The sequence below is a fragment of the Ranitomeya variabilis genome, chromosome 1 (genome assembly GCF_051348905.1).
Source record: "Ranitomeya variabilis isolate aRanVar5 chromosome 1, aRanVar5.hap1, whole genome shotgun sequence".
Classification (NCBI taxonomy): Eukaryota; Metazoa; Chordata; class Amphibia; order Anura; family Dendrobatidae; genus Ranitomeya; species Ranitomeya variabilis.
In genome coordinates, this window is record NC_135232.1 from 847,494,292 (window position 1) to 847,505,853 (window position 11,562).

Below are 11,562 nucleotides of genomic sequence, written 5' to 3' on the forward strand. Positions count from 1 at the left end.
TATAGTATAATACACTCCTCATAGTCCTCCATATAGTATAATACACTCCCCTGAGTCTTCCATATGGTATAATACACTCCCTATAGTCCTCCATATCGTATAATACACTCCCCATAGTCTTCCATATAGTATAATACACTTCTTATAGTCTTCCATATAGTATAATACAATCCCCATAGTCCTTCATATAGTATAATACATTCCCCATAGTCCTCCATATAGTATAATACACTCCTCAGTCCTCTATATAGTATAATACACTTCTCATAGTCCTTAATATAGTATAATGCATCCCTCATAGTCCTCCATATAGTATAATGCACCCCCATAGTCCTCCATGTACTACAGTACACTCCCCATAATATAATTCACCCCATATTTCTTCATATAGTACAATGCATTCCCCATAGTCCTTGATACAGTATGATGCAGGTCCCATATAGTACATATAGTATAATGCACTGCCCATAGTTCCGATACAGTATAATTCATCCCCCATATAGTATAATGCAGCCCCCTCAGTGTATAATGCAGCTACCCCACAGAATATAGTGCAGCCCCTATAGAATATAATGTAGTCCTCTCATAGAGTATAATGCAGCCCCCACTGAATATAATATAGCCTCCTAGAATATAATGCAGCCCCTCATATAGTACAATGCAACCACCCACAGAATATAATGTAGCCCCCTCAGAGTTTAATGCAGCCCCTCATAGAATATAATGTAATCCCCATAGAATATAATGTAGCCTCTGATAGAATATAATGCAGCCCCCTCATATACAGTTATATGAAAAAGTTTGGGCACCCCTATTAATCTTAAGCTTAATGTTTTATAAAAATTGTTTTTTTTGCAACAGCTATTTCAGTTTCATATATCTAATAACTGTTGGACACAGTAATGTTTCTGCCTTGAAATGAGGTTTTTGTACTAACAGAAAATGTGCAATCTGCATTCAAACAAAATTTGACAGGTGCATAAGTATGGGCACCCTTATCATTTTCTTGCTTTAAATACTCCTACTTACTTTTTACTGACTTACTAAAGCACTTTTTTTTGTTTTGTAATCTGATTGAGCTTTGAACTTCATAGCCAGGTGTATGCAATCATGAGAAAAGCTACTTAAAGTGGCCACTTGCAAGTTGTTCTCCTGTTTGAATCTCCTCTGAAGAGTGGCATCATGGGCTCCTCAAAACAACTGTCAAATGATCTGAAAACAAAGATTATTCAACATAGTTGTTCAGGGGAAGGATACAAAAAGCTGTCTAAGAGATTTAACCTGTCAATTTCCACTGTGAGGAACATAGTAAGGAAATGGAAGAACATAATTTTGTTTGAATGCAGATTGCACATTTTCTGTTAGTACGATAAACCTCATTTCAAGGCAGAAACATTACTGTGTCCAACAGTTATTAGATATATGAAACTGAAATAGCGGTTGCAAAAAAAAACAATTTTTAAAAAACATTAAGCTTAAGATTAATAGGGGTGCCCAAACTTTTTCATATAACTGTAGTATAATGCAACCCCCCATAGAATATAATCCAGCCCCATGGTCCTACAGTATTATGCCACCAGTACTCACTTAATATATATATAATGTAAGATGCAGCAGCATCGTACGCAGTGAAGAGGCAGTGACCCACAAAGTTCCAACACAAAAGTCTGTTTAATATGTTTCCTCACAGCATTAAAGTCCAATTCACACATATGCATATAACTCCAGTGTATATTATCAGTGTTCAGTTCACACCAGTTCATAGCAATACATATCACATGGCTTTAGATTTACGATTCCTAAACAGGCCAGACTTCCCTTGTCCAGTTTCCCTGGGCGACCGCACACCATATTACAGTCTCCATCCATATGTCTCCATATACACAGCCTCATATGTTGTAGACACTACACACGCCAGCCCTCCTCTGACTAGTTCTCGTGGGTGTCCTGTATCGCTGTATTACAGTCTCTTACAGTCTCTTTACTCACACAGCCATACACAGTCCAGGATATCCTCCGGATAGCAGCCGGGCACCATAGCCACCTGTTTGCAATCGTTACACATGCTAGTCCTCTTTCGGGCACAGGACATCCACCTCCGGGCACAGCACTGTCCACATCTGAGACCAGTACCATGGATGACTTGCATCACTGTATACGCTGCGGCTGCCCTGGGTGCTGGCTCCGCTGGCCTGTGCCTAAATGCACTTAGCCAGCACTCTGCAGGCCTCTGCTCTGGACACCAGCACACACTAGAATGACACTGACGTGCACCTCACACACCAGACACCTGACACACCCATACCTCTTACTGCAGGGCTTTTAACAGGCACAAACCTGTGGCCTTCAGCCACATGGAAAACCCGGATCGGAAATCCGTGGCTCCCATGCACATCTATGGACTTCATCCGTCTGCATGGACAACCTGGCTAGAAGACACAGCGACCCCTACCTGTGACATGAGTCACTGCCTCCCATTGCAATCACAGCTACACCTGCGACTGCCATGCACACCTACAGACTTCATCCGTCTGCATGCACATTCTGAGGAACACAAACAGTGCCCCCTAGCTGTAACAGGGGGTCACAGCCTCACATAATACATATATATATATATATATATATATATATATATATATATATAAGCACAATACTCACCTCTCCTCTTCATTTCCCCACTGTTCCAGGCTCTACTCCAGTCTCAGCAGCAGCACTGCCTGGCACACAGTATGAGGCGCGATGAAGTGACGTCATTGCGCAATCACTGTGTCAGAGGCAGAGGGGAATGTGCAGCGCCCCAGAGTCCTGGTCGTTGCAGTGCTGTGGCTTCGCCGCTAAGGGGAGACATGGTACGTTCGATGGCACCGAAGGAGTTCCTCCAATCAGGTATCACAGACACCAATATGTTTCACAGCTGGGCCTCCGGGGGGAGCTAAGGGTGCTATTCATTAGGCCACTCCCCACCATAGTGGGTAAACTGGGGGTCAGGCAGGAAGTTAGTAGAGAACGCTGACGGGATTGAACGGAGCAACACCCTGTGGCAGGGGGTGTTGTGAAGGGAGAGACTGTAGGGTCTCTGCCAGGGGTGGGATCCTGGCAGAGGCTTGGCATTGAAAGAAAGTAACGGGTCCGCGCAGGCTCCTGGAAGCGGCGGGACTCAAGAAAGGACTAGAAGCGAGATAGATTGTGCTGAGTGAGAAACGAGATCAAGCAGAAGGAGAATACCAGCAGGGGTTTTGTTGAAAGAGGCAGCACCCTGCTGAGGCGCAATACCGGTGGCCGGAACGCCGAGGGAGTGGATTAGAATACAGCTTCAAGCCATACTCCAAACAGCGGCAGGACAGTCGGTCTCAGGCGGGCTGTCTACCACATATCACCTATGAAGTCTTGGGGGGCAATTGCGGGAGAGGGGCGACTCTAGGGTCCCGGAAGAACTCCAGGCCTACCTGACAAACGGGTGCCATTCCAACCTGAATACAGGGAAGGGGTGGATTACAGAGGAACATCAAATCGAGTTGTGAGGGAACTTAAGAAACAGACACAACCGTTGTGGGGTTACTTTCCGTGAGCACAGCAGGGAAGGACTACAACACATAGCGCTAGAAGGAAGGCACAGATTTCCACCTGAGAGGAGAACTCTGGAGGTGCCATTGGACTGGCCGGACTTGCGTAGCCTGGTGAACCGTGTTCCGGACTGAGGACTCAGAGATCTCCAGTAAAGAGGTAAAGAGACTGCAACCTGGTGTCCTCGTTATTTACCGCGACTTACACCCCACAACCGCACCGCTCCATCGCTACCATTACTACCACCTATTACACCGGACGTCCCCCACTGACGGACAGGGCCACGGACCGGGTCTAGCCACCGTGACAACCCCGAGACTGAGAACTAGAGGCCCGGCTCCGGGTACCCCCTCGGCCCTGCGGCGGTGTGGGGGCGCCGCAGACTTGGCGTCACGAACAGGATCTACTTAAGCCTGAAGAATCAGGTCATGTGTGCCTAGAGACTGTGATTTGTTGTGCTTGGACTGTACTTTATTACAAAGACTGTGCTGCGCCAGTTGCCGCCAAAATCCGCCGCCATTGCAGCGCTGAGGAAAGCGCAGGAAGAGAAGAGGGGCGTGGAGTGGGCGTAGACGAGCTGGAGAGCGCGAAGAATAATGGCCGCCCAGTCTAAATATTTCTGTGCAGTGAGGACGTGTCCGTCAGCAGCAGAGATCCGCCTCATAATCCTTAATGGGGGGCGGAGGCAGAGAAAACGAAACTGCTCACGCAGGAGAGAGCGGGAAAAAGACCAGGAAGCGACCCACGTGGAGGACGCTATGGCCAGCAACTCCGAACCCGACAGCGGGGTTGAAGTGGAAGTCTCCCCTGACTACCCGGCTGAGCCCAGCAGCCTGTCCTCCGTGGATAACACCAAATTCCTGAGAGCCGAGATGGAGGATTTATATAACCAGCTCCTCCAACTGCATGTAAGAGTCCAGGCCCCGCATCAGGTGGGACCGGCAGTGGATTCCCGGACATCGGAAGAACCAGCGGGACCTGTTGCGGAAAGTGGAATCGTACCAGTGGGTGAGTCCGCCGATCCTGCCCCACCAGCAGAGGGTGTGTTAGTGGGTCCCGTAGCAGCACCACCTCTCCCGGGGACCCATAGACTTCAGCGCCTGTTACCATGGGAGGAAGCCACGGGCATGGAACACCGTATGCGAGCCCCAATCACCCCTACTCCCTTGCCGTGTGAGGTCAGCGCGGAGCGCACGGTGTGCCGCTGGGTGAACCCTGGATCCAATCTCATGGGGTTCCCCGGGGTGGAGACCCAGAAGGGAGAAATGGTACAGGCCCTAAGCTGGGAAGAAAACCAGATCCAGCTAGAACAGCGGTGGCGAGAGGAAGAGGAAACACATCAGGCTAAACGGGAGGCCTACCATCAAAAAGATTTGGCGGTCAAGGACCGGGCCCGTAAGGACCCCACCACTCACCAGGCCCCGCGCAGGCAGGGCATCATCACCGTCTTTAAACTCCAAAGAGGCTGGGGCTTCATTAAAGAACCGGGGCTATACGCGGAGGTCTTTGTTAACCGACGGGATGTCGAGTCACACCTTAGAGAGGGTCACCCCGATCGAGACCTCTATCCGGGAGACAGTGTTACCTACACCCGGCATCTTGGGGAGAAGGGGTGGTTCGCTCTGAACGTCTACAAGAAAGAGAAACCAGCCCCTGTGGCCAAAGTGCCGCCGTGTGACCGATCTGTAACCACCCTGGTCGGCCCCACCTGCCTGACCACAGAACTTGCGATCTGCCACCCGATCGCCGCCACCACCGTCGTGCCTAAGGAGGTGCCCCTTCGAGTGACCGATGTTCCGGATGTACCAGCACAGAGAGAAGTGGGGACACAGACCTTGATCGCCGCGCACGACCTGGTCGTGCAACAGACCCGAACCCATGGGGTGTATCTGGCAGCGGGAGTAGACCTGAAACCTGAATTGCAGGGGTCCGCCCGCCAGGTGGCGCCTCATGGAAACTTCTGAAAGAAGAGTAAGATTTTGCTTTGTGAAAATGTAAATAGTTACTGTTTGTTCTTTTGAGTTGCTGCTAAACCTGTCCAGGGTTAATGGATCCCTTTGTTGACCCGGGATCCCCTTTGTTTGTTTTTCTTTTTCTTGAAGTTTTTGCACCAAGTTACACAAACTGCAGAAATCATGGACTGTGCATGATTCGAACTTTCTTTTGTAAATAGTTTGCACCTTCTTAAAGGTGCTCCCTACTGGTTTTAGCCAAAGACACTTTGCGAAGATATTTGCCCTATTGGTTTGAGCCAAAGACACTTTGTGAAGATACCTTTCCTACCGATTCTAGTTAAAGACACTTTGCGAAGATACCATACCGGAACCTTTGCGTGGGCTGGTAGGCTGAGAAGACGAGCTACCTCAGAAAGACTTGGTCCCCTCTTAAAGGGGATGTGTGAAATTGAACTTGAGAAAGATACTGTTGCAGAACAGTAATGTGATGATGAAGCTTGAAAAAGAAATGTAACTGTTTTACATGCTAAGTTATATGTGTTGAATTTGTTGAAATGTGAAATCTAAATAATGTTTTGCAGAAAGAAAAGATGCAGAGAGCCCGTAGGGGTAGAGATAGAGATCTGCATAGCTGAAAGTAAGGAAGTAATGATGAAGATGAGGATAGAAGGTCAACCCTGCGTCCCCATAGAAAGTTACTTTGTTACTAAGGACAGAAGGCGAACCCGTAGGGGTTAGAGAGTGAGTCCTTAAAGGAGCCGAGTAGAGCGGGCTCAGAGTTCTTTAAACGAAAGGAATGTTATGTCTATACTATGTATAGTAGCGAAAGGCAGTAGGCCCTGGCTGAACGGGGCGGTCCTGTAAAAGAAAGGAGAGGCAGTAGGTCTGGTGCCATAGGGACAGGCGGTCCTGCAGGTTCAAAGTAGGAGAATGTGAAGTTACCTTACCCTGTAATGTGATTATAGGAAGGCCTTTGGTAAACTAAGAGTGTATGTTTCTTAAAGGCAATGTTAATTTATTGTTCCAGAATTTGCACTAAGTAGAATACCCGGTTGGGTAACAGGAGTTATGCATAGCCTGTAATTTATAATGTTGACCATGTTTGTAACGTTAAAAGTGTCCTCACCTCCCATAAAGGGAAGCCTGTTCAAGTATACTTATCGTTTTGCACTCAACAAAATTGTATGTCTTTTTGCTAATCTGTATTGTTGTTTTTCTTCCCAGTCCCGGAGTACTGTGTTTAACCAGGGGGGAGTGCAGCGCCCCAGAGTCCTGGTCGTTGCAGTGCTGTGGCTTCGCCGCTAAGGGGAGCCATGGTACGTTCGATGGCACCGAAGGAGTTCCTCCAATCAGGTATCACAGACACCAATATGTTTCACAGCTGGGCCTCCGGGGGGAGCTAAGGGTGCTATTCATTAGGCCACTCCCCACCATAGTGGGTAAACTGGGGGTCAGGCAGGAAGTTAGTAGAGAACGCTGACGGGATTGAACGGAGCAACACCCTGTGGCAGGGGGTGTTGTGAAGGGAGAGACTGTAGGGTCTCTGCCAGGGGTGGGATCCTGGCAGAGGCTTGGCATTGAAAGAAAGTAACGGGTCCGCGCAGGCTCCTGGAAGCGGCGGGACTCAAGAAAGGACTAGAAGCGAGATAGATTGTGCTGAGTGAGAAACGAGATCAAGCAGAAGGAGAATACCAGCAGGGGTTTTGTTGAAAGAGGCAGCACCCTGCTGAGGCGCAATACCGGTGGCCGGAACGCCGAGGGAGTGGATTAGAATACAGCTTCAAGCCATACTCCAAACAGCGGCAGGACAGTCGGTCTCAGGCGGGCTGTCTACCACATATCACCTATGAAGTCTTGGGGGGCAATTGCGGGAGAGGGGCGACTCTAGGGTCCCGGAAGAACTCCAGGCCTACCTGACAAACGGGTGCCATTCCAACCTGAATACAGGGAAGGGGTGGATTACAGAGGAACATCAAATCGAGTTGTGAGGGAACTTAAGAAACAGACACAACCGTTGTGGGGTTACTTTCCGTGAGCACAGCAAGGAAGGACTACAACACATAGCGCTAGAAGGAAGGCACAGATTTCCACCTGAGAGGAGAACTCTGGAGGTGCCATTGGACCGGCCGGACTTGCGTAGCCTGGTGAACCGTGTTCCGGACTGAGGACTCAGAGATCTCCAGTAAAGAGGTAAAGAGACTGCAACCTGGTGTCCTCGTTATTTACCGCGACTTACACCCCACAACCGCACCGCTCCATCGCTACCATTACTACCACCTATTACACCGGACGTCCCCCACTGACGGACAGGGCCACGGACCGGGTCTAGCCACCGTGACAACCCCGAGACTGAGAACTAGAGGCCCGGCTCCGGGTACCCCCTCGGCCCTGCGGCGGTGTGGGGGCGCCGCAAATGATGGGGGAGCGTCATCTGATGCTCTCTGCTCCATTATTGCTTTCAACTGTATTGGCATCTATGATGTTGATACAGTTGAATGTGGGGGGAGTGGCAACCTTATGCTGGACAGGCCCCCCCTGACTCACGGACCCCATAAAGGCACTGGCTGGCTGTCCCTGGGGGAGCCCCCAATGTTGGCCCTGCACGTGCTCTTTGATCAAAAAACTAAGTACCTTACGTTTTTAACACAGCAATAGTGGAGTTCAGGTACTCAGAAGTCGCAGTGTGCTGACACCTAGTGTATTGATGTGTTTGTACATTGGCCACATAGCGCATTTATATACCTGTACATTAATTTAATACTAAACGTATGTGAGAACTAATTTTCTCTTTTTTTTGTAGCATTCATTTTGTGGCTCCCTCTAGAGCTCACCACCCTTATCTACATATCCTTCTCAGATGTGGGTTTAATTGTGAGCGTTGCCTGGTTTTCTTTCACTTCCCCATCCAGATGATGCCTGGTTGGGCATATTGAGTGGTAGGTCATTAGTGATAGGGACCATCCACATTTAGGTACACCTTGACATTGGTGGATGGATGTTGTGCTCTTTGATCAAAAAACAATGAGTACCTTACACTTTTATATTTTACAGTAATAGCAAACTTCATGTTTTCATTTACTGTGTAGGGGCATCATTCAGTGTGGGGGGCACAATGAGAGGCATGATACTGTGTATGTGAAGCATCATACTGTGCATAAGGGGGAATCATGCTGTGTGTGGGGGTTATATTGTTTGTGGGGGGATTGAGGTGGGCACAGGGGTGTAACTACAACAGGTGCAGGGGTTGCAATCGCACCTGGGCCCTGAAGCCTAGGGGGCCCTAAAATTCCCTTTGGCCTATATAAAAAGACTATTGCTATTAAAGATTTAAATTATTTGGGGGCCCCGTTGGAGCTTTCGCATCAGGACCCATGAGTTTCAAGTTACGCCACTGGGTGGATATCATACTGTTTAGGGGGCTGTGGGGGATTGTACTGTGTGAGGCATCATACTTTGCGGAGGCTCTGTGGGGGTATCATGCTTTGTTGAGGGCAGTATGGGGCCAGAAATGGGTACCTTACAGTGTGTAAATCCTCAGGGACTTGACCTTACAATCTTTTAATTGCACTTTTAATGCACTGTAATACTACTGATGATGATACTACTTTGATATAGACCCTAGACAAGCCGTTACATGTCCAGCATCTGTCTCTTCCAGCAGTGACCGGTGCTTGAACTGAGCATTTCTATTTAACTATTTAGATGTCACTGTCAATCTTTAGCAGCAGCATTTAAATGGTTTTATATGCTATGGGGGTACATTTGTTTATTCATGATCTCCTCCTACCCTTGTGCAACACCATTGTATAGTGCCGATAAGTTACGATGGAAGTAGGGGACATACTGGAGGCTCATACAGCTGCCATTTTGGTGCTCCCAAGAAGCCCAACTTTTTGGCTTGGCTTCATAAGGAACTTATTGTTTTACTATTTACTGGAACACTTAATCATTGCTTTAAAAAATACAAGTGATCAGAGGTTTTAGTCTTTAGGACAAGTAAAAAACTATTTAGGGGAAAGGTGAAGGAGCCTAAGCAAGCTAATTCCAATGCAGCGAAGGGGATCGAACTAAAGGGTGCCATGTCTCTGGCTGGTTGAGCACAGCAGTAAAGAACCAAAGGAAGATGGAAGAGATGGCACATCTAAAGGTAGGTAAAGGTAATTATTTCTTTAAACTTGTATCTATTAAAATGACAGACAAGGGATTTAAAGTAGACACGTTTCTGGCAAGTCACTTGCCCTTAATCATGGTATAACAAATACATTACAATAGTCTTATTTAAAGCACAATGAACAAACACATGACGCAAATGCAATTAACAGGAAATCCACATGACAGGAGAATCACATAACAACATACAACATGCCAAAGTAAGAAGTTCTGTGACCTAAAATATGTTTAAAAAATAAAATAAATAATATTTGAACAGTAACTCATGAAAAAAGCAGAGAAAATAGAATTAAAATCCCTGTACTTCATATGATATAGAGAGGGAAAATCAGATATATTAGATATTAATTGTGGCCTAAGGATATTGTGTCCAGGAAAAAAAATAAATAAAAAAAAAATAATTTCTGAAATGTATACTTGCAGGATATTTGGTTTTAAGTATCCAAAAGGCTTCTCTCAACATAAGGCGCTTCTGCCAACTCCCCCCTCTGACAGAGTAGGAATCCTTCTCTACTCCATAGAACACGTAGTGTACATTGACAAAATGCTTTACCGCCCTGGAATAGCATGCATTCTTTTTGACTATAGTAACAGGATCTTCTGATATACGTTGTTTTAGTTTTCTCATGGTGCAACCTAGGTATGTTATTTTACATGCACTACATTCAATACGGTATACCTGATGGTGGCTATCAGAATTACTGAGTTTATCAATATAAAATTTCTCACCTTTTGATGAAGAAAAATGCTTGGTTTTATCCAATGCAAAGACGCACATGTTGCACCGACTCCCTGCACACCTAAAAAAATCGCTTAACATTTAGCCAAGTTCAGGTGGTATCAGGTTTGTGGTGCAAACTAGGAGATAATATATTCCCAAGGGATCGTCCCCTCCTACATACATATCTGCAGCCTCCTGAAATGATTTCTCCCCAAATATCATCTTGACAAGCAAAAGAGAGATTTCTTTGGATAATATTTCTTATTTGCCAAAACTGCAGACTAGTGATGAGCGAGCGTGCTCATCGCTACTCGCTACTGCTCGTGATGCTTGTTACTTGGCGAATATTTTTTTAATGCTTGAGTGGTAGCTCGACACCCCATCCCGCATGTTTTGCACTTTTTAGACAGCCAATAAACATGTGGGGATTGCCTGCCAGTCACTGTAATACCGTACCCATCCTGGTTGTGGCATTACTGTGATTGGCTGGCCGTATAGCATCATCGGGTCTATATAAGACCTGTGATGCTGTATTCGGCACGCTGTAACCCAGAAACAGGCAGAGTAGGGAGAGGTGCAGAGGGACAGAATTGTAGCTGCGTATTATTCAGGGATTCAACCACATTTATATTTCTTTCAACTACAAAAGTCCTTCTTAGGGCTAATTATAATCAATATTAATACTGCTGTTAGCAGCACTTAGGGAAAGATTGTGCAGAAGGGATTGTGTAGGACAGCATAGGAAGAATTGCACTTCCTTCCTTTCTGCTGCAACTCATACCAGAAGCCCTCTCAGAACATATAATATTATTTTTGCTCTTAATCCTTTGTTGAATACCAGCTACACCATGCCCGTCAGTATTCCAGTCAGTCTCCACACATAAGAGCTGATGAGTGGGCATGTTCACAGCAAGGTGACACTCAAAGCTGCTCATGGGCCTCACCGAGGACAGCTTGTCACTTCCCCAGGGCAGCCTGGCACAAATGAACCAATACATGCTGCTGTGCCTGCGCTATGACAGTCAAGTTGCCCGGATTGTTACCACTGCTGATTACTGGTTGGCCACCCTGCTGTGTCCCGGCTATATAGACAACGTACCGTTATTATTTCCATCACTGGAGTGGGATTGCAAAATGCATGAATAAAAGCAC